Source organism: Canis lupus, chromosome X (assembly GCF_003254725.2).
Source record: "Canis lupus dingo isolate Sandy chromosome X, ASM325472v2, whole genome shotgun sequence".
Lineage (NCBI taxonomy): Eukaryota > Metazoa > Chordata > Mammalia > Carnivora > Canidae > Canis > Canis lupus.
In genome coordinates this window covers 114,026,218-114,052,124 of record NC_064281.1, presented here as the reverse complement: position 1 = coordinate 114,052,124, position 25,907 = coordinate 114,026,218, and positions in this window count along the sequence as shown.

The following is a 25,907-nucleotide window of genomic DNA, read 5'->3' as shown; positions in this document are numbered from 1 at the left end:
CTGCTGGGGTTTAGATCTTGGCACCGCAGCATACAAGCTGAGGACCCATGGCCGAGCTGTGGACTTTCTCTGCCTCAGTTATCGTTTAATCTGTAAAACGAGGGAGATAATTACACTTGACTCAGAGGATTGTTATGAGGGGCACGTGTATATCTAAAGTAATTGGGCCACACCCAGCCGGTAGTGAGTGTGTGTTAGTTGTAACTCGTTCTTCTGAACGTCCTACGCTGACCCTGGAGTGGGCTCTAACATGGTAAGGAGCCACATCTCCTCTGAGGAGGTTGGGAATGAAGGTCCCCCAGCTTTGACCTTGCTGGGGGTAGGATCCAAGGAAGAAGGGGGTGGGTAAAAAAAAAGAAAAGATGGGGGGAACTCAGGGAAGAAGGAGGACTTCTTAACGCCTGCTGAAGATGTCTTCGTTTTGAGTGCAAGGCTACCAGGTGGGAAAGGGAAAGCAAACTTTTGCTTCATCCTTTAGACAGTGAGTTTTGTTCTGTCCTACCGACAGTAAGAGTGTTCTATCTCAAGCAATAGCCCACATGTGAATATACTTCCAGATGTGGTGGGTTCTAACAGTGTGGTGACGTAACAGACCTATGTTTTCCTTTCTAGAGTAAGACGCTTGCTGATGCTGATGTAGGGAGAAGGTTGGACTTCAGAGCACATGGTCAAGAAAGAATTCTTGAGATGTCTTTGGTGCAACATGGGGATTTTATTAAAGCCCAGGGACAGGACCCGTGGGCAGAAAAAGCTGCAGTGGGGTTTTGAGGGGTGGCAATCATATACTTCCACTTGGGAGGAGGTTAGGGGTAGCATAAGACTATAAGGAATAATAGAAGCAAGGTTTCCAGGACCTTGGAGGGGCTAGCTATTGTTAGGAAAAGATCATTTATTATTATTTAGTAAAAACTCAGTCATGAGAGCCTGGGAGGCTCAGTTGGTTGGATGTCTGACTCTTAATTTAGGCTCAGATCATGATCTCAGGTTCTTGGGATCAAGTCCTACATCAAGCTCCTTGCTCAGTGGGGAGTCTGCTTGAGACTCTCTCCATCTCTCTCTGCCACTAACCCTCTCTAAAATAAAAACATCTTAAAAAATTAAATAAAAAATCTTAAAAAATCCTCAGTCATGAGACCTTTCAGATGTATATCAGTGGGGTCATATGCTTGGGGGATGATTGCTAACCTATTATCTTGGGGGGTTTGGAGATAAAGGAAATTTCCGAAGGAACTTTTTTTAGATTATTTATTTGTTTGTTTGTTTGTTTGTTTGTTTATTTATTTATTTATTTATTTATTTATGAGAGACACAAAGAGAGAGAGAGACAGAGACACAGGCAGAGGGAGAAGCAGGCTCCATGCAGGGAGCCCAACGTGGGACCTGATCCCGGGACTCCAGGATCAGACCCGGGGCTGAAGTCTGCGCTAAACCGCTGAGCCACCCAGGCCGCCCCAAAGGAATTTTTTATATGTTCAAGCTGACTTACAGGATCCTGGGCGTCAGGCTAAGATTGCCTGTTGCCCTTAGCAAAGTATCAGCATCGAGGCAGCTGAGCTCCCTGAGGAATGTCACTCTGCCTGCTTCAAGGACTTGTCAGTGGGCTGTAGGCAGTAAGGAAACTTAATTTTTTTTTTATTTTGCCTTTATTTCTCACATCAATAGAAGCAGCTTGAATACTGGCACATTGGAATATTCAGGATATTTTGATAATTTATGGATACCATGAGAAAAGGTATTCGAGATAGAGCCTATACCACAAAAATCTGGGCTGTGATTTTGTCATAACCCTGTAAGGAGCGTTCAGCAGACACCTGGCTTACATTCCTTGCCCCACTGTTACAGCAAGCTCCCTGTGGAGATATATAAAAATGCCTCTAGTTTTTGCTAAGCTACCTGAGATGTAGGCAGGAAAAAAAATGTCACTCTTTATTCACTTGGCTCCATCATGAGATTATGTCAAGCTTTATCACTCAGTATATACCTATGTGGAAGGTTTACTTAAGTTATGTAAATTATTCTCTTTTAGCCAAGATGGAATGCTTTGGTGATTTAGTGAATTGTGAGAAAGTTGTCTTGTATGAAGAAAGATGGCTGGTTTTTAATAGGATGAAATCTGAGAGAACAGTCTGAAAAACAGATTAATTGAAGACTCTCCAGACTCCTTGATATGTTGCTCATTAATGCATGCTTGTAGCTTTCATTTCCCACATGACCACGAGCTTTGGAATGCTTTATAGAATAGTCAAACACCAAATAAATGAGTTTTAAAATTATGTCCATCTTTGTAAATGTCAAAATAGGACATTGAACATTTTGATTAATTAAAAAGTCTATATCTTCTAGATGAATATTAAAGGCTGTTTATAAATGAAAGAGTTCTTGAGAACTACCGAGGAAGGTGTGTATGACGCATGGAGAAGAACAGGAAAAAAAAAAATGTGCTTGACCATCGTAGAATATTAGAGCCAGAGAGAACATGGAAGACTATCCAGTCTGGCCTTCTCAGTTTATAGATGAAGAAGCTAAGGCCCCCATCCTTAGAGTGTCTTGTTCACATTCAATACAGCTAATTACTCTTACTAATCAGGACTGGAACCCACGTCATCCAGTGTTCAGGTGACACATTCCTTCTAATTCAGTAGAGCAGTAAGAGCCTTAGCTGAGTATGTTTGTGCCTCAAGAAATCCCATGCATGCATTTAGGTTTGATTTGATGGTTTTCGGCAGGTTGCTCTATGTTTGAGTTTCACGCGTGGAGACTGATTTTGCTCGGGGCACTCTGAGTGTGCCAGCAGTCATGAGAGTGAGGGTAGGGGTTCATGGTGACTCACTTTCTGGCCAGCCTCAAGGGAGTTAGGGGGCTGGCAATGTTTGGCAATCCTGGAAGCAAAAGCTGCTGCTCTAAAACAGACTTTAGGATTGTAGTCACTTGAGAGCTCCCAATATTTTTCCCACCGAGGAGTTTATTTGGGGAGTTCGTCCGTCCCATAGGAATTAGAGTCTGTATCACATTCTACCTTATTGGTAGGGTGCCACAGGATTCATCTGGGATTGTTAAAAACGTCCAGGAGAGTGGGACACACAGTGAATGGCTCAGTAAATGTTGGCTCCTAGGTGTCCATGATTCTGCTGTGGTGATAGAACACTTCTGTGCTGTGATTTCTTCCCAGGGCGTTAAAAACCTTGTTTCCAAAATGACAGGGTAGCCTAAGTTTATAACCTGAAGTTGAGAGCACCTAATGGCTCCCCTCAAATTCTGCAGCCCAACACCCTCCTCTACAGAAGTGCAAATGGAGGCCAGGGATGGAGATTGACTGAATCTGGGTCACTCCCGGATTTGGTTGTGTTGTGTGGGGACTCATCAGTAATTGTGGTTGTATTTTTCAATGTGCCCAAATGGCCACAGTTGGAGTCCATACTTCATCTTAAAAGAGGCAAAATACATTTGGCAAAAGGTAATGTTGAATATTGAATATTCTTACACTATGAATATTGAATATTCTTATACTATGCCTGGTGGATCCTGGGAGCAGTAGCAATGTTAGCAGGCCTTAAGATGTGCTGCACAGATTAGCAAATGCAAAAATGAGGTAAGTTTCCAACGTAGACTTTCCCCACGATCCGTCATGTGGGCCTGTGGGACTCTTGCAGGAAAATTTTGGGTGGTTACATTAATGAAAAATGTGGGGCTTTTTTAAGGTGCTAGAAATCCAGCAAAACTTCCAACCTCAAGATGGGCTAACTAGTGAAATATCTGTCCCCCTTCTTCCTGAATTAAAAAAATGCTGAACCAGCAGAACAGTTTTTTCTGCCGGACTACGATTATTTCAGAAAATGTATTATTGGACGATTTGAGAACTCTGATTAGAGAATGTGGGCTGAATTAATGGTTGCTGGTAGGCAGCTGTCTCATCAGTTTCTTCCCTGGGAATTAAAGTCTTTCTGAAAGAGATTTACTCAGGGATAACCAAATAATCTGAAGGATGATCACACTCACTTCCTGAGGCATTACAAGTATAGATGAGATGATATGTCATTTTTCCATTCCATTCCGTATTTAATGCCCTTCTGTTAGTCCCATTTTCATTCAAGCTGAAGTTCAAAATCCTTTGATCCTGATTTTCAAGGTCCTCCTCAATCTGACTGGAGACTGCCTCTCATGGCCTCTCTTCACTCTATCCCCAAACCTCTGTAATACCGAGCAGTCATGCAGACCCCTTTTTCCTTCCCTTCTAACAAACATGCCTTTTTCTTCTTCCATGCCATGCCCCTGCTCTTTTCTGTAACTGAATACTGTCTCCCTTGTCCTTTCATATTCCTTCTTCAGGGACTACCTCACCTGTTTTCTTCTACATGAAGGTTTACCCGAAATGAATAGTAGCTACCATTTATTTCATACCCACTGCATGCCAGGCATTGGCAAGTGCTTTGTCTCATCCACATCTCGTTACTGTCCCCATTCTGCTGATGAGAGACTTGAGACCCAAAAAAGTTCAGGGTTTTTTTTTTTCCCAACATTGCACAGCTTGTAAGTGTGTAAGTCAGAATTCCGACTAAGTTCTTTCTGCCTCCAAAGCTCAGGGTCTTGATCACATGCAGATTGCTTTGTCCTCCCTCAGCGGAGTGAATGACTTTTTCCCTTTAGTCATTTCATTTTTATGCCACTTATCTGTGTGGGTTGTTTACATATCTGTCTCCCCTGCTAATCTGTGAATGCCTCAAAAGCAAAGACTGCATCGTATTCATCATGTAGCCCCTGGACCTGAAACCGTGCCTGGCACTGACTAGATGCTCAGCAAACATTTGATTCTCTGAGGGTTACAAATGATGCAGTCTATAATATCTCTGCCCAAAGGAACTCCTTATCTATTCAGGGAGACTAAACATACTGATGTGGAAAAAATTTAAAAAGAGAAAGCTGTGCTCTGTCACTAAATGTATGCAAAACTCTAGAGAGGATGTCAGTGTTTATATGTGTTTGTGCACATTCTCCTGTCTTGGGATGAGACAAGCCAAAGGCTCATTGAAGGGGCCCGAAGTCCAAGAGGTGGGTAGGTGATGAGAAGCAATTATGAAAGCCATGGGTCTGCTCCTCCTAAGGGCAAGTATCACTACAGCTCATGTGACTGCTTGAGGAAAGAGAACATCACCATTGAGCTCCTGACAAGCCATCCGTGAGTACCTTAAAGGAACCCATGAACGCTGGCCTGGTCAGAGGTAACAGGATGTGGTAAATAGGAACATGGACTCTGGGATCAGCCTGCCTCAGTTTGAATAATAGCTCTGACTCCTACCAGTTTTATGACCTTGTAATGTCACTATGCCCCTCAGTTTCCTTAACACTAAAGTGGGATAGTACTAAAACCTAGTTCACAGTCTTATTGAGAATGTTAAATAGGTAAATAAATGGAAAGCACATAAAATAGTGCCTGGAGCAGGGTAATCAAGCAGCACACATTTGCTTTTTATCACTGAGCCTCATTTTTTTCTTCTACCTCTGTGCTCATGAACAGTTGCATACATCAAAAGTGTATAATGAAGTCAGGTATGCCAAGGGTCAGTAAAACTGCCTTCTGGCTTTTTTTTTTTCTTAATCTTAGTTCCCTTAAATTGATATTGACTAAATCATGAGCAAGTGGCACCCACCACAGTGAAATCTCAATTTGAATAATTGACATGGCTCTCAGTAAACTTTAGAGCCTAGAAAGGGCTTAAGAGCTCATTTAATAAAATCTCTTCTTTTTACCAATGTGGAAAGCAAGGTCCAGAGAAGTTAAGTGGCTTGCCCAAGGTCGCACAGGAAATTAATGGTGGAAGTAGGACCAAATATAGTCCATCATTTATTGAAAGAGAGAGAAAATATATGCCAGAAAAATCCCATCCACAAAGTGACACCAATTTCATCGTATTTACAGTAGTCAGAGCAGAGATCTCTGGTCTTGATAAAGCAGGGCGTGTTATTCTGCTAGAAGTACCCACTCTTAGAAGAACTGTTCAAGTTTCATGTCGGTTAGACAACTTTCCTGAGAGAATTTAAAATCCAACTATTATGTCTCAACAGGGGAAGAATTTGTATCAAACGATGAAATTATTGTGAGTATGCTGATTTTGTTATTGTTGCTATTACGGTAGGTCTCAGGATTATTTATACAAACTAGATTGGGGTAAGTGATACACTTAAATAGTATAATCTAAAAAGAGACATTTTAGAAACTCCTAGATGCAAGAGTAAGAACACCTGCATGTTATTTGAAAGGTCATTTGCATATGTAACCGTCAAGGGCTACCAAAAGTAGGGGCTTGGATTTCAAATTACTCACCCCTGAAGATACTACTCAGAAGCTTATCCTAATAATGCTAAATTCAATATTAAGATAATAGTGCAGCCTTTGTTGCCATGGAGATCATGGGACTCCAACAGAGGGTAAAGTAGACTGCTCTGTTGCTATCAATATGGCAAATGCAGCCTTTTTTTTAAAGATTATATTTATTTATTCATGAGAGACACACAGAGAGAGGCAGAGACATAGGCAGAGGGAGAAGCAGATGTGGAATTCGATCCCGGAACTCCAAGATCATGCCCTAAGCCAAAGGCAAGACGCTTAACTGCTGAGCCACCCAGGCATCCCCTGGAAATGCAGACTTATAGGCATGTCATTTTATGATGTAAGTTGTTTTTTGTAATTAGAAAATATATGCTTATGGGTTAAAACCCAGACAGCACGTATGAATTGTAAAGGAAATAAAATTTGTCTATAATCTCACCACCCAGACAGCCATCAGTGATATTTTGGTGTGCTTTTCCATGGATACTTTTTAGTACCTCCTGTGTGTCAGGTGGGTACTGATCTAGGCATTGGGGATACAGCCATAAACAAAGCAAAGATTCATGCATCATGGAACTTACATTCCAGTGATAGGATACATAAAAAAAAGATAGTTAAGACAAATTCAGGTTATTACAAGTGTTCTGAATAAAATAAAGCAGGACAACACAATAGAGCACTGGTTCTCAAAATGGAGGGCACATCAGAATCACTTGAAGGATTTGTTAAAACCCAGATTGCCGGGGCCCACCTCAGAGTAGGTTTGGGGGTGATGTTCATGCTGGTGGTGAATGAACACATTTTGAGCATCACTGGGATAGGGAAGCGTGGTGGTGGTATGGTGGCTGTCTTAGGCAGAATGGCCAAAAAGAGATTCTGAAGAGATGAGCTGAGACATGAAAAGATGAGTAAGAAGCCAGACAAAGAGTAGAGAGGAAGAAGTTTTGTTGTTGTTGTTGTTGTTTTTTTTTTTTTTTTTTTTTGGAGTGGAAGAAGTTTTGATTGGAGGGATAGGAAAGTAAAAAGATGTGAAGATTGGAGGGAGCTTACATGTTCTTGAAGAATGGAAAGAACGAAAGAAGGCCAGTATGACTGAAGCATAGCACATGAATGAATGATGGAATTAATGAGTAGTTTGGTCCATTTCAGGGTCATCCATTCTGTTATCTTTAATCACTCTTTCAATTTCAGATTAAGAACTACAATGTTGTATCTCTTTGGGTAAGTCTCTACTTGTGCTTAAAAAATATATGACTGAGAAACATGCGGCGCCCGTCGTAACTAGTGTTCATTTTAATAGTTTTCCAGTTTATTTCCTAATTATGATAATAAAATTCACAAATAAAATAATTTCTTATCTTCTGCCCTAGTACTTATACTTATTTTAACCATTTCATGTGGTTGTGCCTTGATTATATTTTCAAAGCAATACTTGTTCCTGATTTGCTTTTTCACCATTGAGTGCAATGTTCAAATCCACTGAGAAAATATTCTTCTATATCTTGTTCTCTAATAACCATGGAAAACAAACATGTAAAAGATGTTTAACCTCATGAATAAATAAAATAATGCAAATTAAAACAATAACAAATATAGTTTTTCACCTATCATTTAGCGAAGGTAAAAAAGATTGATATATCCAATTGCTGGCATAGTTATGGGGAAATATTCTCATATTCTGAATATTCTGGAAGTTTAATTTTGGTTTTCTCCTAAAGTCAGTATTTATTCATTAGGGAGTTTTGTTTTTCCCAAACATGTAGGTAGGTTCTGTTTTAAATGTGTTTTCTTTTATTTTCACTGTATTATGGTTAAAGAATTTGGCCTTTCCTTTTTACAGATTTGCTGAGTTTTTTTTTTGTGTGTGTGTGTGTGTGTGGGGCTCAGTAAGTGATTTTTCATCTAATTGTGTCATAGTTGCTTTTATAAAAAGCATATTTGTATTCCTATAAATATAGTATTGATATCATATTTATATTCTATAAAACTGGTCAACAGTGGGGGCACCTGGTGGCTCAGTGGTTGAGCATCTGCCTTTGGCTCCTGGGATTGAGTCCCGCATCAGGCTCCCTACAGGGAGCCTGCTTCTCCCTTTGCCTATGTCTCTGCCTCTCTCTCTGTGTGTCTCATGAATAAATAAGTAAAATAAAAAAAAAATTGGTCAACAGTGTTTGCAGTGTATTTGTTCATACCTATGAATTATCTTTTTTAGATATTCTGTATCAGGAGTCAGCAAATTATGGCCCATGAGGTAAATCTGGATGGCCACGTGTGTGGTAAATGACGTTTTATGTGAACTCAGGCATGCCCATTCATTTATGCATGATCTTATGACTGCTTTTGTACTACAGTGGCAGAGTTGCATAGTGCCTGCGAAGCCAAAAATATTTAGTATTGGCCCTTTTACAGAAAAATATTGGTGACTGCTCTTCTATATAATTTCCCCCCTTTGGTCTGATTATTTGTCAGAGTAGGGCTGTTAAAAAAAAAAAAAACACTCTAGTGAGGTGCCTGGGTGGCTCAGTGGGTTAAGTGGCTGCCTTCGGCTCAGGTCATGATCTCAGGGTCTTGGGATCAAGCTCCATGTTGGGCTCCTCACTCAATGAGGAGTCTGTTTGTCCCTCTCCTTCTGCCCCTACCTGCCCCACCTCATGCTCTCTCTCTCTCTCTCAAATACATTTTTAAATATCTTTTTAAAAACCTTTTAGTAAGTGCATTTTTTGTCATTTTCTTCCATTTCTAGGCAGATGCCAGTTTCACACATTTGCTATGTAAAAAGCCATGGCTATCCTGTAAAATGACACTCTTTCACATTTAATACTTTTTGTCTTGCAAATAATTTTGTTATTCCTATATGTGGTTTATGTTTGCTTGGTTAATGTTTGCCAGCTTTCTTTTTTTTAATAATTTATTTTTTATTGGTGTTCAATTTGCCAACATACAGAATAGCACCCAGTGCTCATCCTGTCAAGTGCCCCCCTCAGTGTCCGCCAACCAGTCACCCCCTTGTTTTAATCCATCTCCGCTGCATTGGGAGCAGAAGTGGGATGAAAAGGAAACATTCTTGAGTGGCTCAGAAAGCAGGTCCCAATTACAAGGAAAGTGAGATTCCATGTTCATGGTGCTCAGTTCAGTCTTGCAACTCCCTGATAGTGGGATATGAGGTGTGGGTAGGTGGAGGCTTCTGCTCTTCCTCCCTCTGTGCTCAGTGTTTCAGAAGGTTAGGTATCAATTGGCTTCTAAGTATTTTATTTCAGTTAGGACCATCTGTTCTAAGGGTAATTCTTTTTGTAGATTGACATTTATTGATATCCTTGGTTTACAGAGCCATTTCAACTTTGTAGCTTTTCGTGCATTATTTTGAATTTAATATTTTCAGTGGTAGGTAGGGATAAGAAGGTGAATTAGGCGCAGTAGATGGTTATATCACAACTCACAATCCCATGTGAATTTTCAGAAATAGCTGAATGTTTAATAATTTTGATTAAATCACTTCAACACTTTAAAACTGGTATTACATTTGTATAGCACTGAAATGGGGCATTCATGCCTTCTTTAAGTATGTGTTGAGCTCCTATTATGTACCAGACACTGCTCGGTACTAGGGATATCATGATGAATAAGACTGGATCACATCTAAAAAAAAAAAAAAAAAAAACTGGATCACTACTTAGAGAAGCTTGGAGCTCAGTGTGGGAGACAGATAAGAAATGCACTGTTCTAGTGGTGTGAATCTAGAGGTAAGAACATGGTTGTAATACTCATTTAATTTGGACATAAAATAACATTTTTAATTGAAATAATAAATATGTATAACTACTACCTATAGAAAGGGTAACCTCTTCAACAAATGGTGCTGTAATAACTGAACAACTACATGGAAAAATTGATCTTTTCACAAAAATCAACTCAAAACAGATCACAAACCTAAATGTAAAATGCAAAACCATAAAACTTCTAGAAGATAACATAGCAGAAAATTAGGTGACCTTGGGCTTGGTAATGACTTCTTAGATACTACACTAAAGGCATCATCAATAAAAGAAAAATTGTTAAGTTGGACTTTATTAAAATTAAGATCCCCCAAAATGTCTCTATTCTCAGGTAAGATGGTTATATTTCAGCCAATTAACATTTCAGATCATGGCATGGTGGTGTCTCCATCTAGCCAACTGGTCACCTTCTTTATTGTCATCATCTTTATTTGCTCTACAGTGTTAGTTTTTTTTTTTTAAGTTAAAAATACTTTTAATGGTTCTTAAAGAATACAGAATAAATACACACAAAAAGAAAGGCAGCCCCAGTGGCCCCGTGGTTTAGCGCTGCCTTCATCCTGGGGTGTGATCCTGGAGACCCGGGATCGAGTTCCACATCAGGCTCCCTGCATGGAGCCCGCCTCTCCTCTGCCTGTGTTTCTGCCTCTCTCTCTTCTCTCTGTGTTTCTCATGAACAAATCTAATAGTTTCATGAGAAGTTCAGAGGCTGCTTTGACAGACATATCCCGCCTTAGCACATTCCCCTTCCCTTCCTGGGGCTTAAGGGTGTCTTCAGAGATGCTGGGGGCTGGCACTTCCGATTCCGGGCTGAACACATAGCTGGACCGAGGCAAAGTGGCACTTAAGGCCTCCTCTTCATTTTTTTTTTTTTTTGCATCTGTAAAAGGCATTTATTCTGAGAATCTAAAAATCTGGACAAAGAATATTGAACTTTTTAGAAAAAGCCTACACGGGATTTCATGGTTTCTTCCTAATACATTAACAAACCTAATAAGAAGGAGAAAAGAAAAACTTTAAAACGGTATCTCTCCAGTTTGTCTGCAGTTATGTGATTTAAAATATTTCTGTTCTATTGAGGTAAAAGCTGCAAACTTTGGTAAAGTTAGAAAAATTAACAAATCATTCCAAAAAATACAAAACCGAAGGAGAAAAAAGCAAACAAACCATGAAACAAAAACACAACCAAACCGTAAGTTATAGCTTTCTTGTACATATACAATAACTACAAAAAAAATTCATTTAAAAAAAGTACTTAAAAACACCCCCAAAAACTCCCTCTTATAATTCTCAGTTGGTGAGCTGACCATTCAATTGAAAGGATCCACAGAAATGAAATCACCCCCAAACACTCACCCGGTGTCGGGAAGAACTGGCTAACCCTAGTTTCAGAACCTGGCTGGCGTTTTCAACAATTCAGTGCTAAAAGAGAGCCCCGTGTTTACAACAGAAGAAAGACCCTGTGTTGGAAAAATTTTTAGTGCAATAATTTAAAAATAATTTTGCTTATTTTAATTTAGTTAAAAAATAGAAATGAGGGGCACCTGGCTGGCGCAGGGGGAGGAGTATGGAGCTCTTGATCTTGGGGTTGGGAGTTCAAGCCCTAGGTTGAATGTAGAGATTACTTAAAAATAGAATCTTAAAAAATTAATTAAAAAAAATTAAAAAAATAGAATCTTAAAAAATAGAAATGCAAAACAGAAGTCTTGAAAAGTAATAAGCATACATCTCATTATTTAATAAAATTGATAAAAGAAAATAATCAGGATTTCTAAAAGCTGTGATTATTGAGTGTGAATTTAGAAAAAACAAATACATAACATGCAAAAATACACAAAAATTAATACCAAGTAAGTCACAGACTTACATATAAAATGCAAAACTATACAACTTCTGGAATATAACATGAGAGAAAAATCTAAGTGACATCCAAGGCTGGATGATGAGGTTTTAGGTACAACAACAAAAGTATTATTCATGAAAGAAAAATTAAATAAATGGGATTTTATTAAAATTATTAAATTTATTAACATTTTATTAAAATTTAAGAACCTTCTCTTGGGCTCCTGGCCGGTTCATTTGGTAAAGCAAGCAACTCTTGATCTCAGGGTCATGAGTTCAAGCCCCCCACTGCATGTGGAGTTTACTAAAAACAACAGCAAAAAGCCCGACCTCCTTTGTATGAACACTGCTAAGAGGATGAAAAAAAATTTGCAGACTGAGAGAATATATTTGCAAAACACATTATCTGATAATGGACTTGTGTTGAAATTTTACAAATAGTTAAAACTCTTTAATAAGAAAACAACCCAATTTTAAAAAGGCAAAGATCTGAATAGACACTTCACTAAAGAACATATACAGATGGCAAATAAGCATATGAAAAATTGCTCATTCATCATTAGAGAAATACAAATTAAAACAACAAGATACAACTACACACCTATTAGAATGGCTAAACTTCAAAAAAATTGACAGCACCAATTGCTGTGGAGTCTATGAAGCAACTGGAACTCCCATTCATTGCTCATAGGAATGCAATATGGCACAGCTGCTGTGGAAGACAGTTTGGCAGATTCTTAAAAAGCTAAATATAATCTTACCATATAATCCAGCAATTGCACTCCTAGATATTTATCCAAATGTGTTGAAAACTTATGTCCACATAAAAAACATGCCCATAAATGTTTTTTAGCAGCTTTACTCATAATTGCCAAAAATTGGAAGCAGTGTAGGGGTGCCTGGCTGGCTCAGTCTGTAGAACACATGCCTCTTGATCTTGGGGTTGTGAATTCAAGCCCCATGTTGGGGGTAGGGTTTACTTGGAAACAAAACAAAACAAAACAAAACAAAATCAATATTGCTTCATCAGTTGTAACAAATGTACCCTACCAATGCAAGATGCTAATAAATGGGAAATTGTGAGAGGATGGAATAGTTGGAGAGCAAGTATATGGGAACACTGTACTTTCTGTTCAATTTTTCTGTAAAGGTAAAACTACTCTAAAAAGTTAGTTCTTTTGGGGCAACTGGGTGGCTCAGTTAGTTAAGTGTCCAACTCTTGATTTTGGCTCGGGTTGTGATCTCAGGGTCTTGAGATCAAGCCCTTTGTCAGGCTCTGCGCTGAGTGGCTGAGTGTGGAGCCTGCTTGGGATTGTCTGTCCCTCCACCTTCTGTACTCTATCTGAAAAAAAAAAAAAAAAAGCATCTTTTAATAAAAAATTACTAGGGATCCCTGGGTGGCGCAGCAGTTTGGCACCCGCCTTTGGCCCCCGCCTTTGGCCCAGGGGCTATCCTGGAGACCCCGGATCGAGTCCTACGTCGGGCTCCCGGTGCATGGAGCCTGCTTCTCCCTCTGCCTCTCTCTCTCTCTCTCTCTGTGTGACTATCATAAAAAAAAAAATTACTATCAATCAACTATCAGCCTACAACTTTTACTTAGAAAAAAATTAAATATCGTGGTCAGATATTACAGAGAAGATATTGCCTTATATTCATTAATTACTTCCAGTAGGCCTAACTTTCATACCTGACTGATGTCATGTTACGGAGTTGCATAAACTGGACTGAAAAGCAGAAAACTTGGGTTCAGATTTTGGTTCTGTCATTTGGGGGATCTCTTGCTTGGGATAGGCCAAGACATTGAGTTGCAGAGGATAGGTACCAATATCATTATGTAAGAAAGTCCCTGGGATCCCTGGGTGGCGCAGCGGTTTGGCGCCTGCCTTTGGCCCAGGGCGCGGTCCTGGAGACCCGGGATCGAATCCCACGTCGGGCTCCCGGTGCATGGAGCCTGCTTCTCCCTCTGCCTGTGTCTCTGCCTCTCTCTCTCTCTGTGTGACTATCATAAAAAAAATGCTTAAAAAAAAAAAGATAGTCCCCAAATATTATATATCCCTCAAACTATTGTTTTATTTATTTATATTGTTTTAAAGATTTTCTTTTTATATATTTGAGAGAGAGAGAGAGATAACACAAGCAGCGGGGAGGGACAGAGGGAGAGGGAGAAGCAGACTCCCCACTGGGATCATGACATGAACTGAAGGCAGATACTCAGCCGACTGAGCCACCCAGGTACCCCTCTCTCAAACTATTTTTAAATTACTTTTTCTTACAGAAATAATTCATGTTGATTCCAAAAATTTCACGAAGAGAAAATTCCAAAGATCAAAGTAAAATTTACCTTTTCTTATATACCTTGGAGATGAATACAATTTTTGGTTTAACCTTTTATTTTGTTTATCCTTAAATATACATGTATATAATTTAAGGACAAACTTGGGGTCATATCATACAAACTTTTTTGTACTTTTTGATGAACATTTCAAATATAAATATTTTTACAGTAACATTTTTAATTGAAAGTCGTTTAGTGCATGGATATAGTTGATTTCCTTTTTATTGTTATGTATTCACATTGGTTCCAGTTTTTTGGCTATTGTAAATAATGCTGTCATAAATATCCTTGTATCTGCATATTGTTCAGAATTTAGAATTGGTTTTCAGATTAATTCCTAGAAATAGAAATATGGATAGATTGGCAAAAATTAAATAAACAGGGACAAACTACCTTTTTAAAAAGTTGACTCATAAGATTTATACATGGAAAAACATAATTGTTAGCAACACAAGGCCTTCTCTTTGAAGATCCTTGGTTGTATTTTCTCCTGCAAAACTAGTTTTTATTTGGTGGATACTGAGAACATTGTGTTTAATCATATCTCTTCTTTTTTTTTTGAGATTTTATTATTTGAGAGAGAGAGCACACACACAAGCCGGGGCAGGGTGGGTGGGTGGGAGGAGAGGGAAAGGTAGAGGGAAAAGGAGAAGCAGACTCCCCACTGAGCAGGGAACCCAAAGCCAGGCTTGATCACAGGACTCAGGAGGGGATCATGACCCAAGTTGAAGGCAGATACTTAATGGACTAAGCCACCCAGGTGCTCCAAATTATATCTCTTCTTGATATTGACTGCTGTGAATCCTAGACACACCTAGTTTATGGATTTCATAATATTTTGTGTGTTACCCCCCCTTCAGGCTTGGCTTCAGCTTGCTTTACTATATAGTTAAATATGCCTCAATTTATTTTTACCCATATTTGATATTGCTATACTAGGTGCATATTCTTAAATATTCTTAAATGTCTTTAATACTCTTGGGAACATAGTGAGGAATAAATACATTAAAAATAAATGAGTGACAGTTTTTATAAGTGTAAATCAGTGCAGATTTCATCAGAAGGAATGATGAATGAGGATTCAATTAGTAATATGATTTTCTTTACAATACTCAGACTGTCTTTTATTTAGTATGACTTTTTGTTGGCTAATTCTCAGCATTGTTTCCAGTTTGTTTTATCATCTTTACATTCTTCAAGTTTTTAGGCAGGCCAAGTGTTATTAATATCTTGTCCTATTAGGATTTATGGGAATAAATGGCATACAGTTGAGAATATGCTCCAGAAGCGTAAATAGCGAAACATGTTCATTTTTCTTTCTTTTGGCTGACTGTAGGTAATAAAATATTGAAAAATGTACAAATTTAAGCTGAGAAAAATGTTAACTGCCCAAATGTTAGTAGTCACTGATGAAATTGCATGTGTAATGGTGTCTGTCAAGAGGGTGATTCTGTAAAGGACAATTAGTCTCACCAGAAAACACTTATTGAAATTTATTTGTAGTGAAATGAACCTGAAAAGTATCACATGAATTGTATTTGACAATTCAATTTGATTGGAAGCTGCTGATCTGAAGAACAGGCGGATTATGGGTGTGGATTTAGCAGTTCTGATCAAATGTTCACTGGTGCTTTCTGGTTAACAAAATTCCCCCAGGATAAGAAGCAACATATTTATCAAATTTAGTAAATGTATAGAGCAAATGAATTGAACATCTTATGTACTATATACACGTCAACTGCTAGACTCCTGAGCAAATATGTTTTCTATGTTGAAAGCCACACTTTTCACTGACTTAACTCATCAGAGGACTCAGGATTAAGACGTCTGCCTCATTCCTCCAACCCTGGGCGTCAGCGTCCTTGACAACAAAATAGGAATGTGTTAGAACAACTTTGTCAACTTTGCCCGTTTCTCCGGATAGTTATGAAGGGAAAAGTTTGACAATGAATTCAGTTCATAAATGTGAGAAGACAGCCTATAATTAGGTGCTTAGAAAACCATAACCTCAAAACTGAATATAACATGAATAGGCAAGTGAATAATACCAAGCTTTCTTTGTGCTGGAGAAAGTAGTTTAACGGATAAGTGCTTGGACGCAGGGTTAATTCCCAGGTTCTGCCACTATTATTCTTTGAGAGACGTTGGGGCAAGTACTTAACTTTTCTGGTGGTGTTTCTCTTTCTTTTTTATTTTTTTACGCTTTTAAAAAATTTAAATTCAATTTGCCAACATATAGTGTAACACCCAGTGCTCATCCCACCAACTGCCTCCCTCAGTGCCCGTCACCCAGTCACCCCCACCCCCGCCCACCTACCCTTCCACCACCCCTAGTTCGTTTCCCAGAGTCAGGAGTCTCTCATGTGCTGTCTCCCTCTCTGATATTTCCCCACTCATTTTCTCTCCTTTCCCCTTCTATTCCCTTTCACTATTATTTATATTCCCCAAATGAATGAGACCATATAATGTTTGTCCTTCTCTGATCGACTTATTTCACTCAGCGTAATACCCTCCAGTTCCATCCACCTTGAAGCAAATGGTGGGTATTTGTCGTTTCTAATGGCTGAGGAATATTCCATTGTATACATAGACCACAGCTTCTTGATCCATTCGTCTTTTGATGGACACCGAGGCTCCTTCCACAGTTGGGCTATTGTGGACATTGCTGCTAGAAACATCGGGGTGCAGGTGTCCCGGCATTTCACTGCATCTGTATCTCTGGGGTAAATCCCCAACAGTGCAATTGCTGGGTCGTAGGGCAGGTCTATTTGTAACTCTTTGAGGAACCTCCACACAGTTTTCCAGAGTGGCTGCACCAGTTCACATTCCCACCAACAGTGCAGGAGGGTTCCCCTTTCTCCACATCCTCTCCAACATACGTGGTTTCCTGCCTTGTTAGTTTTCCCCATTCTCACTGGTGTGAGGTGGTATCTCATTGTGGTTTTGATTTGTATTTCCCTGATGGCCAGTGATGCAGAGCATTTTCTCATGTGCTTGTTGGCCATGTCTATGTCTTCCTCTGGGAGATTTCTGTTCCTTTTGCCCATTTCATGATTGGATTGTTTGTTTCTTGAGTGTTGAGTTTAATAAGTTCTTTATAGATCTTGGAAAGCCCTTGATCTGATAGGTCATTCGCAAATATCTTCTCCCATTCTGAAGGTTGTCTTTTAGTTTTGTTGACTGTTTCTGTTGCTGTGCAGAAGCTCATTTTCTTGATTAAGTTCATTTTTGCTTTTGTTTCTCTTGCCTTCATAGATGTATCTTGCCAGAAGTTGCTGTGGCCAAGTTCAAAAAGGGTATTGCCTGTGTTCTCCTCTAGGATTTTGATGGATTCTTGTCTCACATTTAGATCTTTCAACCATTTTTTAAATTATAGATATTTATTTATTCATGAGAGACACAGAGGGAGAGGCAGACACACAGGCAGAGGGAGAAGCAGGCTCCACTCAGGGACTCAATCCTGGGACTCTAGGATCATGCCCTGGGCCAAAGGCAGACGCTCAACCGCTGAGCCACCCAGGCGTCCCTTTTCAACCATTTTGAAAATATCCCTGTGTCTGGTGTAAGAGAATGGTCCAGTTTCATTCTTCTGCATGTGGCTGCCCAATTTTCCCAGCACCATTTATTGAAGAGACTGTCCTTTTTCCAGTGGATAGTCTTTCCTGTTTTGTTGAATATTAATTGACTATAGAGTTTCAAGTTTCTTTTTATTAAAAAGAGTATGGGGGGTGCCTGGCTGGCTCAGTTGGAGGAGCATGTGACTCTTGATCTTGTGGTCATGAGTTCAATCTCCACATGGGGTGTAGAGGTTACTTAAATAATGGTTTTAAAAAAAGATGATAGTAGTATAGGAATAATCACTTATAGGAGTAGTGTATTAAATGATGTGGTACCAGGCTTCTGCTTTTAGACCTAAAGCATAACTGAAAACTTTGAATGTGTAAGATAAATAACAGCAGTTGTTATGCGTGGGGATGGATGGGTGGGTATTCTCAGAACGTTCTCTCTTTCTCATATATATCTCTATCTCTATCTCTATCATCTATCTGCCAACTATACCTTTCTTGAGGTGCAGAAATTGGATCCAATCCCAGTGCTACTTCCCATGTACAGGATCATGCAAAGCTCTCCTCTTTATTTTTTCCTCCTTTGTCTCTAATCCCTCCCCTATTCTCTTCCTCCACAGAAGAACTCGTTTTTAATTATTTGGTATATGTCTTTGTTTATATTTGTAAAAATCCTATATAAATAATGTGATGCTTTATTTTATGTGTTAACTTGACTGGGCTAAGGGATGCCCAGATAGTTCATAAAAACTTCATTAAAATCATTTCTGGGTATATGTATGAGCATGTCTCCTGAAGAGAGGAACATTTGAATCCAAAAGATGAGCATTTGAATCCACATTTGAATCCAAAAGATGAGCATTTAAATCCACCGACTGAGTAAAGACGATTTCTCCTGACCAGTGCCTAGCATCATCTTATCCGCTGAGGGCTTCGATGGACTACAAAGGCCAAAAAAGGGTAAATTCATTCTTTCCTTGAGCCGAGACATCCATCTTTTCCTTCTCTCTGACATAGGTGCTCTTGGTTTTCAAGCCTTCACACTCAGACTGAATTAAACCACCAGCTTACTTGGTTCTCCAGTTTGCAGATGGCAGATCATGGGACTTCTTAGCCCCCATAATCATGTGAGTCATTTCTTAGAATAAAATCTCTTCTTATGGGCAGCCTGGGTGGCTCAGTGGTTTAGCACCACCTTCAGTCCAGGGCTTGATCCTGGAGACCCGGGTTCGAGTCCCACATCAGGCTCCCTGCATGGAGCCTGCTTCTCCCTCTGCCTGTGTCTCTGCCTCTCTCTATCTGTCCCTCATGAATAAATAAATAAAATCTTTAAAAAACCTCTTCTTATATATATTTCTATGTATTCTGTTCTGTTTCTCTGGAAAATTCGAATACAACTGGTGTGTGCTATGTAACTTGTTTTGCTTCTGTTTTTTTATTCAGCACTTTAGTTTTGAGATCCCTTCATACTATGCGTACATCTAAAGTTCCTTGCTCCAGAGAGCTGAACAGCAATCCATTGCACGCATCCTCACGTTGCCTTCATCTGTTCCCAGGTGATGGACGCTTTGGTTCATCAATACCCCAGATTCACAGCCAACACACTAATAAGCATGTTCACACAGGTACTTTAATGAACAGGTGTGAAAGGCGTGAACATTTCTCTAGGACATATAACCAGGAGTGAGATTGCTGAGGCATTTGGCATATGCACATTTAATTTCATCAAACCCTTGCCTGCCTGCTCTCCAGCGTGGCTGTTCAGACTTACCTTCTCTCAACAAGGCATGATAGTGTGCATTTTTCCACGCTCTCCAAGACATGATATTATCCCACTTTTCATTTTTTGCCAATCTGATAGGCGTCAGTCAAGTGGCGTAGTATCATTTGAGGGTTTTCCCTGAGGTTGTGTCTCTCCATATATCTGTTATCATCTGTGCATTTGTCCCTTTTATTTCTTGCCCTTTTTTCTATTAGATGTGACATCTTTTTCTTGTCAACTGGCACAAGTTCCCTGTGTACTTCAGATATTCCTGTCAGTTTCATATGCTACAAACATTTCAGTCTGTCACTGGTGAATTTGTCTTTGGTTCCCTTCATTGACCAGAAATCCTCCATTTTGATGTAGCTAAAGGTTTTATTTTTGAACATTATGGTTAGTGGGTTTTTTTTTTGTGTGTGTGTGTCTTATTTAAGAAGAATTTCACTAATATTAAGGTTAAAAAAAATCTTCATTTGCTTACCTCTATTAAGTTCCCTTTTACATTTATGTCATGAATCCATATTATGGGTCAGTTTTCTCAGTACCATGTACTAAGTGACTTTTCCCCTTTGATTTGAGATATTATGTTTATCATAAATCTGCTTCTGATATCTCTTTTCATCTATTATTTTGTGGGTATGTGCCAGGACTACACCATATCTGTTACTGTGCCACAGTAATAGTAATAGATAAGCTAATAATAGTTACTACTTAATATGTACCATTTTAAGTACTTTACCCATATAAATTCATTTAATTCTCACAACAGTGTATGAGGTGGCTACTGTTATTATTTCCAGAGAAGTGGATGGGAAACTGAGATACAGAGAGGTTAAGTAATTTGCACAAGGTCGTATAGCTAAGAAATGGTAGCATATAGATTTGAACCCAAGTAGTCTGATTCAAGAGCCAGTGCTCTTAATGGCAACTTGCTTCTCCACTACATTCTAATACCTAGTGGGTATTAGTGTAGCATAATATTAATATTGTAGAGTAGATAAGTATGATATTGTGGTTTATGAAAAAATATGTATATTTTGTCTTCCTCTACAGTTCCTGGTTCATAACTTCCAAAACCCTTGAAATTTCCTGAGTGACATGGGCAATAGGAGCATCTTTTGTCAAAATATTGGGTCTCTTGTTCTCAGTTCCTGAAAATGCTTTAGAGCCATAAAAGTGAAATGGGCGTCTTGTTATTCATAATGCCCCTTTCCACCACGACTAGGTTTTTGTTAATAAGATAAATTTTGGGGTAGCCTGGGTGGTTCAGCGGTTTAGCGCTGTCTTCGGCCCAGGGTGTGATCCTGGAGACCCAGGATCGAGTCCCACGTCAGGCTCCCTGCATGGAGCCAGCTGCAACCTCTGCCTCTGTCTCTCTCTCTCTGTGTCTCTCATGAATAAATAAATAAATACAAATCTTAAAAAAAAGATAAATTTTGGAAAGTACCCATGGATGGTAGCTGGTTGCCAGGGGCACCAAACCATGACTGAGGGCTAGAACTTTCAATCCCATTCCCTGGTTTTTTAAAAAGATTGTATTTATTTATTCATGAGAGGCAGAGAGAGAGAGATTGGCAGAGACACAGGCAGAGGGAGAAGCAGGCTCCATACAGGGAGCCTGATGCGGGACCTGATGCCGGGTCTCTAGGATCAGGCCCTGGGCCAAAGGCAGCGCTAAACCGCTGAGCCACCCGGGCTTCCCCCATTCCCTGATTTCTTGGAGGGGAAGGGAGATGCAGGTTTAATCCATCATCAGTGGTCAATGATTTAATCAATCGTGCCTATGTAATGAAGCTTCCATAAAAACCCAAAAGGAGGGATCCCTGGGTGGCGCAGCGGTTTAGCGCCTGCCTTTGGCCCAGGGCGCGATCCTGGAGACCCAGGATCAAATCCCACATCAGGCTCCCGGTGCATGGAGCCTGCTTCTCCCTCTGCCTGTGTCTCTGCCTCTCTCTCTCTCTCACTGTGTGCCTATCATGAATGAATAAAAATTAAAAAAAAAAAAAAAAAAACCCAAAAGGAAAGGAGTGGCAGTTTCCAGGTTGGGGGACCAGAACACTTTAATGGGCCACCATGCCAGGCCTCAAACTCCATGAGGAGAGAAGTTCCTTTGTTTAGGACCTCACTCTATGTTTCTTTATCCAGCTGTTGGTTCATATCCTTTAATCTCCTTTGCAATAAATCAGTAATCTAGTGAGTAAATGAGTTTCCTGAGTTCTGTGAACTGCCCTAGCTAATTAATTGAACCCAAGGAGGTGGTCATGGGAACCTTTGATTTATAGCCAGTCGGTCAGTAGCTCAGGAATGACTTGGTCTAGGGAGTTGCATCCTCAGTTGGAGGGGTCTTTGCAACCTTTGGTTTGTAGCTGGTCACTCGAAAGCACAGTTATCAAACTGGGCTTGTGATTGACCTCTGAGGTGGAGGGTGGTCTTGGGGGACTGAGTCCTTTACCTGTGGTATCTGATGCTATCTCCTAGTAGATAATGTTAGAATTGAGTTGAATTTTCAGATGCTAGCAGGGTATTCAACAATTGCTTATTGATAGTGGGGAGGCCTCCACAGACACACTGGACTTGAGTCCAGGAACCCATTTAAGAAGGGCTCCTGGCTGGCTCTGTTGGTAGAGCCTGTGACTCTTGATCTCGGAGTCGTAAATTTGAGCCCCACATTGGATGTGGAGATTACTTAAAAATGAGATCTTAAAAAAAAAAAGATTAAATAAGTAATAGGATTAGTAAAGAGAAAGAAATGAATCTGTTGATCCCTGCATACATTTTGCTAGAATTATTGCTAGAATTATATTGAATTCATAGATTATTGTATATTAAGTCATAAAATCCATGAACATTATATTTTTCTCCATTTGCTCATATCTTTTTAAAAGTAATCTTGGGGCACCTGGCTGGCTCAGTCGGGACAACTCTTGATCTTGGGGTTGTGAGTTTGAACCCCATGTTGGGTATAGAAATTACTTAAAAAATAAAAAAAAGTGATCTCTACACCCAACATGGGGCTTGAGCCTCTAACCCCCAAATCAAGAATTGTACACTCTACTGACTGAGCCAGCCAGGCAGCCCTACTCATATCATTTTAAAGTTATTTTTGGAGTTTTGCAACTTTCCGAACAGGAGTCTTAGAAGTTATTGGGTTAATTCTTATATATAATAACTATCGTTACTATTATGAATGGTGCCTTAATTTCTTACTACAATTTGTTCATTATTGCTTCTGTAAAGGAAAGTGATTCATTTATTATCAATTATTGTATCTGGTAACTTTGCTGAAATCTCTTACTAATTTTGATAAATTGTGAACTTATTGAGTGGTGTTTCTATATAGATCGTCCTATTATGACAGATTATGACAGTTGAGTCCCTTCACTTAAAATCCATAAACATCTCATTTCCTTTCCTGTGATGGCGAGGAGCTACAGTGCTATGTTTAAAAGGAGCGTTGACAGTGAGCAGCTTTTCTTATTTTAGATCTTAACGTTAATGGTTAGTAAATAAAATGTTTAGTGGAGGATTTGGGGGGGGTTTCATCACGAAAGTTCCTTTTTATTTTAACTTTCTGAGTTTTTGCTTTCATTTTGAAGTGCTGAATTTTATCAGATATTACTTTAGAACATATTGAAATAATCATGTAGTTTTTTTCTTCTCTCCTTTGGTTCTTTAGGATTTTAAATATATTACTACATTGTCTTCTGGCTTCCTTTCGTTTTGGATGGTAATCATTCTTCATTTCTACCCCCATTTCTTTGCATATTTCTTTATTCTGGTTGCTTTTAAGATTTGTTTTTTGTCTTTGCTTTTTAGCAGTTTGACTATGATGTATTTTTCCTCCTTGGAGGAGTTGACTGAGCTTCTTGAATCTGTAAGTGATATAGATTAATTTATTTTTTTCTCTCCTTCCATTTCAGATATTATTAGACTTTGCGATTCTTGTTTTGACATCTGGTGATAACCATTCAATCTAAGTATTTTGTAATTACCCTTTGTTTTCTTCTTACCTGGAGTCCACACCTGGCCCATGTGGAATGCGGGGCAACCTCTGCCTCCTCCTACTAGGGCAGGCTGATTTCAGTTTGACAACATTCCCTTGTTTCAGCCACCAAAACAGTTAGCTCATCTCTAGCCCTCTAGATTTCTAAGAATAGCAGTTGGATCCCTGCTCTTGGTAGTCCTAAACTGCAGGACACACATGGCAAGCTCTCCAACTCTCTTTAGGCTTGAGATGAAGAACATGGCATACTCCTACAAAGATGAGAGTAGAGAAGCTCAGGAAGGCTAGACCTTTCTCTAAAGAAATGTCTTCATTTTCCGAAGCCCAAGCTATATGCAGTTACGTTGTCTGACTTGATAGCTCATTCCTTTTCATGCTGAATAATATTCTGTTGTATGGTTGTACTACAGTTTGTTTATTCATTTATCTGTTGAAGGACATTTTGGTGGCTACCAGTTACTAGTAATTATGAATTAAGCTGATATCAACCTTTTACAGGTTTTTGTGTGGACATAGTTTTCAACTCATTTGGGCAAATACCTAGGAGCGCAAATGCTTGATTGTATGATAAAACTATGTGTAGTTCTTTAAAAATCTGCCAAACTGTCTTCCAAAGTGGCTGTGCCATTTTGCATTCCCACGAGCAATGAATGGGAGTTCCAGTTGCTCCGCACACTTTACAGCAATTGGTGATTTTTTTTTTTTTGAGTTTAGCCATTCTAATAGGTGTGTAGTCATAACTCATTGCTGTTTTAATTTGTATTTCTCTAATGACAAATGATATTGAGAAAATTTTTGTATGCCTACTTGCAATCTGTGTATCTTCTTTGGTGAGGTGTCTGTTCATATATTTGCCCTTTTTATTTTTTATTTTTATTTTTATTTTTTTAAAGATTTTATTTATTCATGAGAGACAGAGAGAGAGAAGAGAGAGAGAGAGAGAGAGAGGCAGAGACACAGGCAGAGGGAGAAGCAGGCTCCATGCAGTGAGCCTGATGTGGGACTCAATCCCGGATCCCCAGGATCAGGCCCTGGGCTGAAGTCGGCCCTAAACTGCTGTGCCACTGGGGCTGCCCTATTTGCCCTTTTTAAAATTGATTTCTTAAAATTTTGTTTTCTTGTTTTAGAGTTTTAAGACTTCTTTGTATATTTTTGTGAAAAGTCCACGATCAAGATATGTGTTTTGCCAGTGCTTTCTATCAGGATGACTTGTCTTTTCATTCTTTTAATGTTATCTTTCATAGAGAAGGGTTTTTTATTGTAATTAAGTCCAAATTACATGATTTTTCTTTCATGAATCATGCCTTATGTATTGCATCTAGAAACTCATAATCCAACCCAAGGACATGTAGATTTTCTCCTATCTTTTTCTAGAAGTTTTGTAGTTTCACATTTTAAAATTAATGCCTCTGATTGATTCTGTATTAATTTTTGTGTAGGGTATTCCTTTTATCATATTCTATATTCCTTTTTTTCAAATTAATACAATGTCTAAAACTGGAGAAACACCACTTTTGGCAGGCATGGCGATTTTCTTTTATCATTTTAAATAATGAGCTCTAGGCTTCTCATTTACTAATCAGTACTTGTATCTTTTATCTCTACTTTTTAAAAAACCAAATGACAATACATTAACGTTAAAAATAGTTGCATAAACATTTCAGAACAAAGATGTTGATACTGAGCAAGAATTGTTGACTGGATATTAACATCATTATGCCATGGTTTGAAATTTTAACTCATTAGCTGAAATATGAAAATCAGAACTGAATGTGGAGACTTTTTTTTTTTGGTGGTTTCATCACATAATATCAGAAGTAGGGCTTTTCTTAGGCATGGTAGTCATTCTCCTGGACCCAATGGTGAAATAGAAGAAACCCCACTGATGAAGCTGATCACATCTCTAGCAAACAGAAAGTGTATAAAGTTGTATAAGACCTAGAATTCATGACTTGAATAAGGAGTAGTTTTAACAAATTATTGGAAGAGTGGTTTGAATATAATGTGTTTTCATTGTTCAAAAATGAATCTCAAATTGCTAACTAGGTTTTAAAAGCTATCTCCAGAAATACTATGATCCCTTTCTTTTCTCATTTTTGGTTGGTAATTCAGATACACTGTAAAGTAGGGATCTGATTGTGGTACGCCTGAGAATTGTGTTACTGTATCTGAATTGATTGAAATCCGTGCTATTCTTTTAATTTAATGATTGTTACTGTGGCCTAGTTTTGATACTGTTTTGATGTTTTATATTTGGTAAGTTATCTTTATTTCCCATTCTGATCTATGAAATTATGCTTT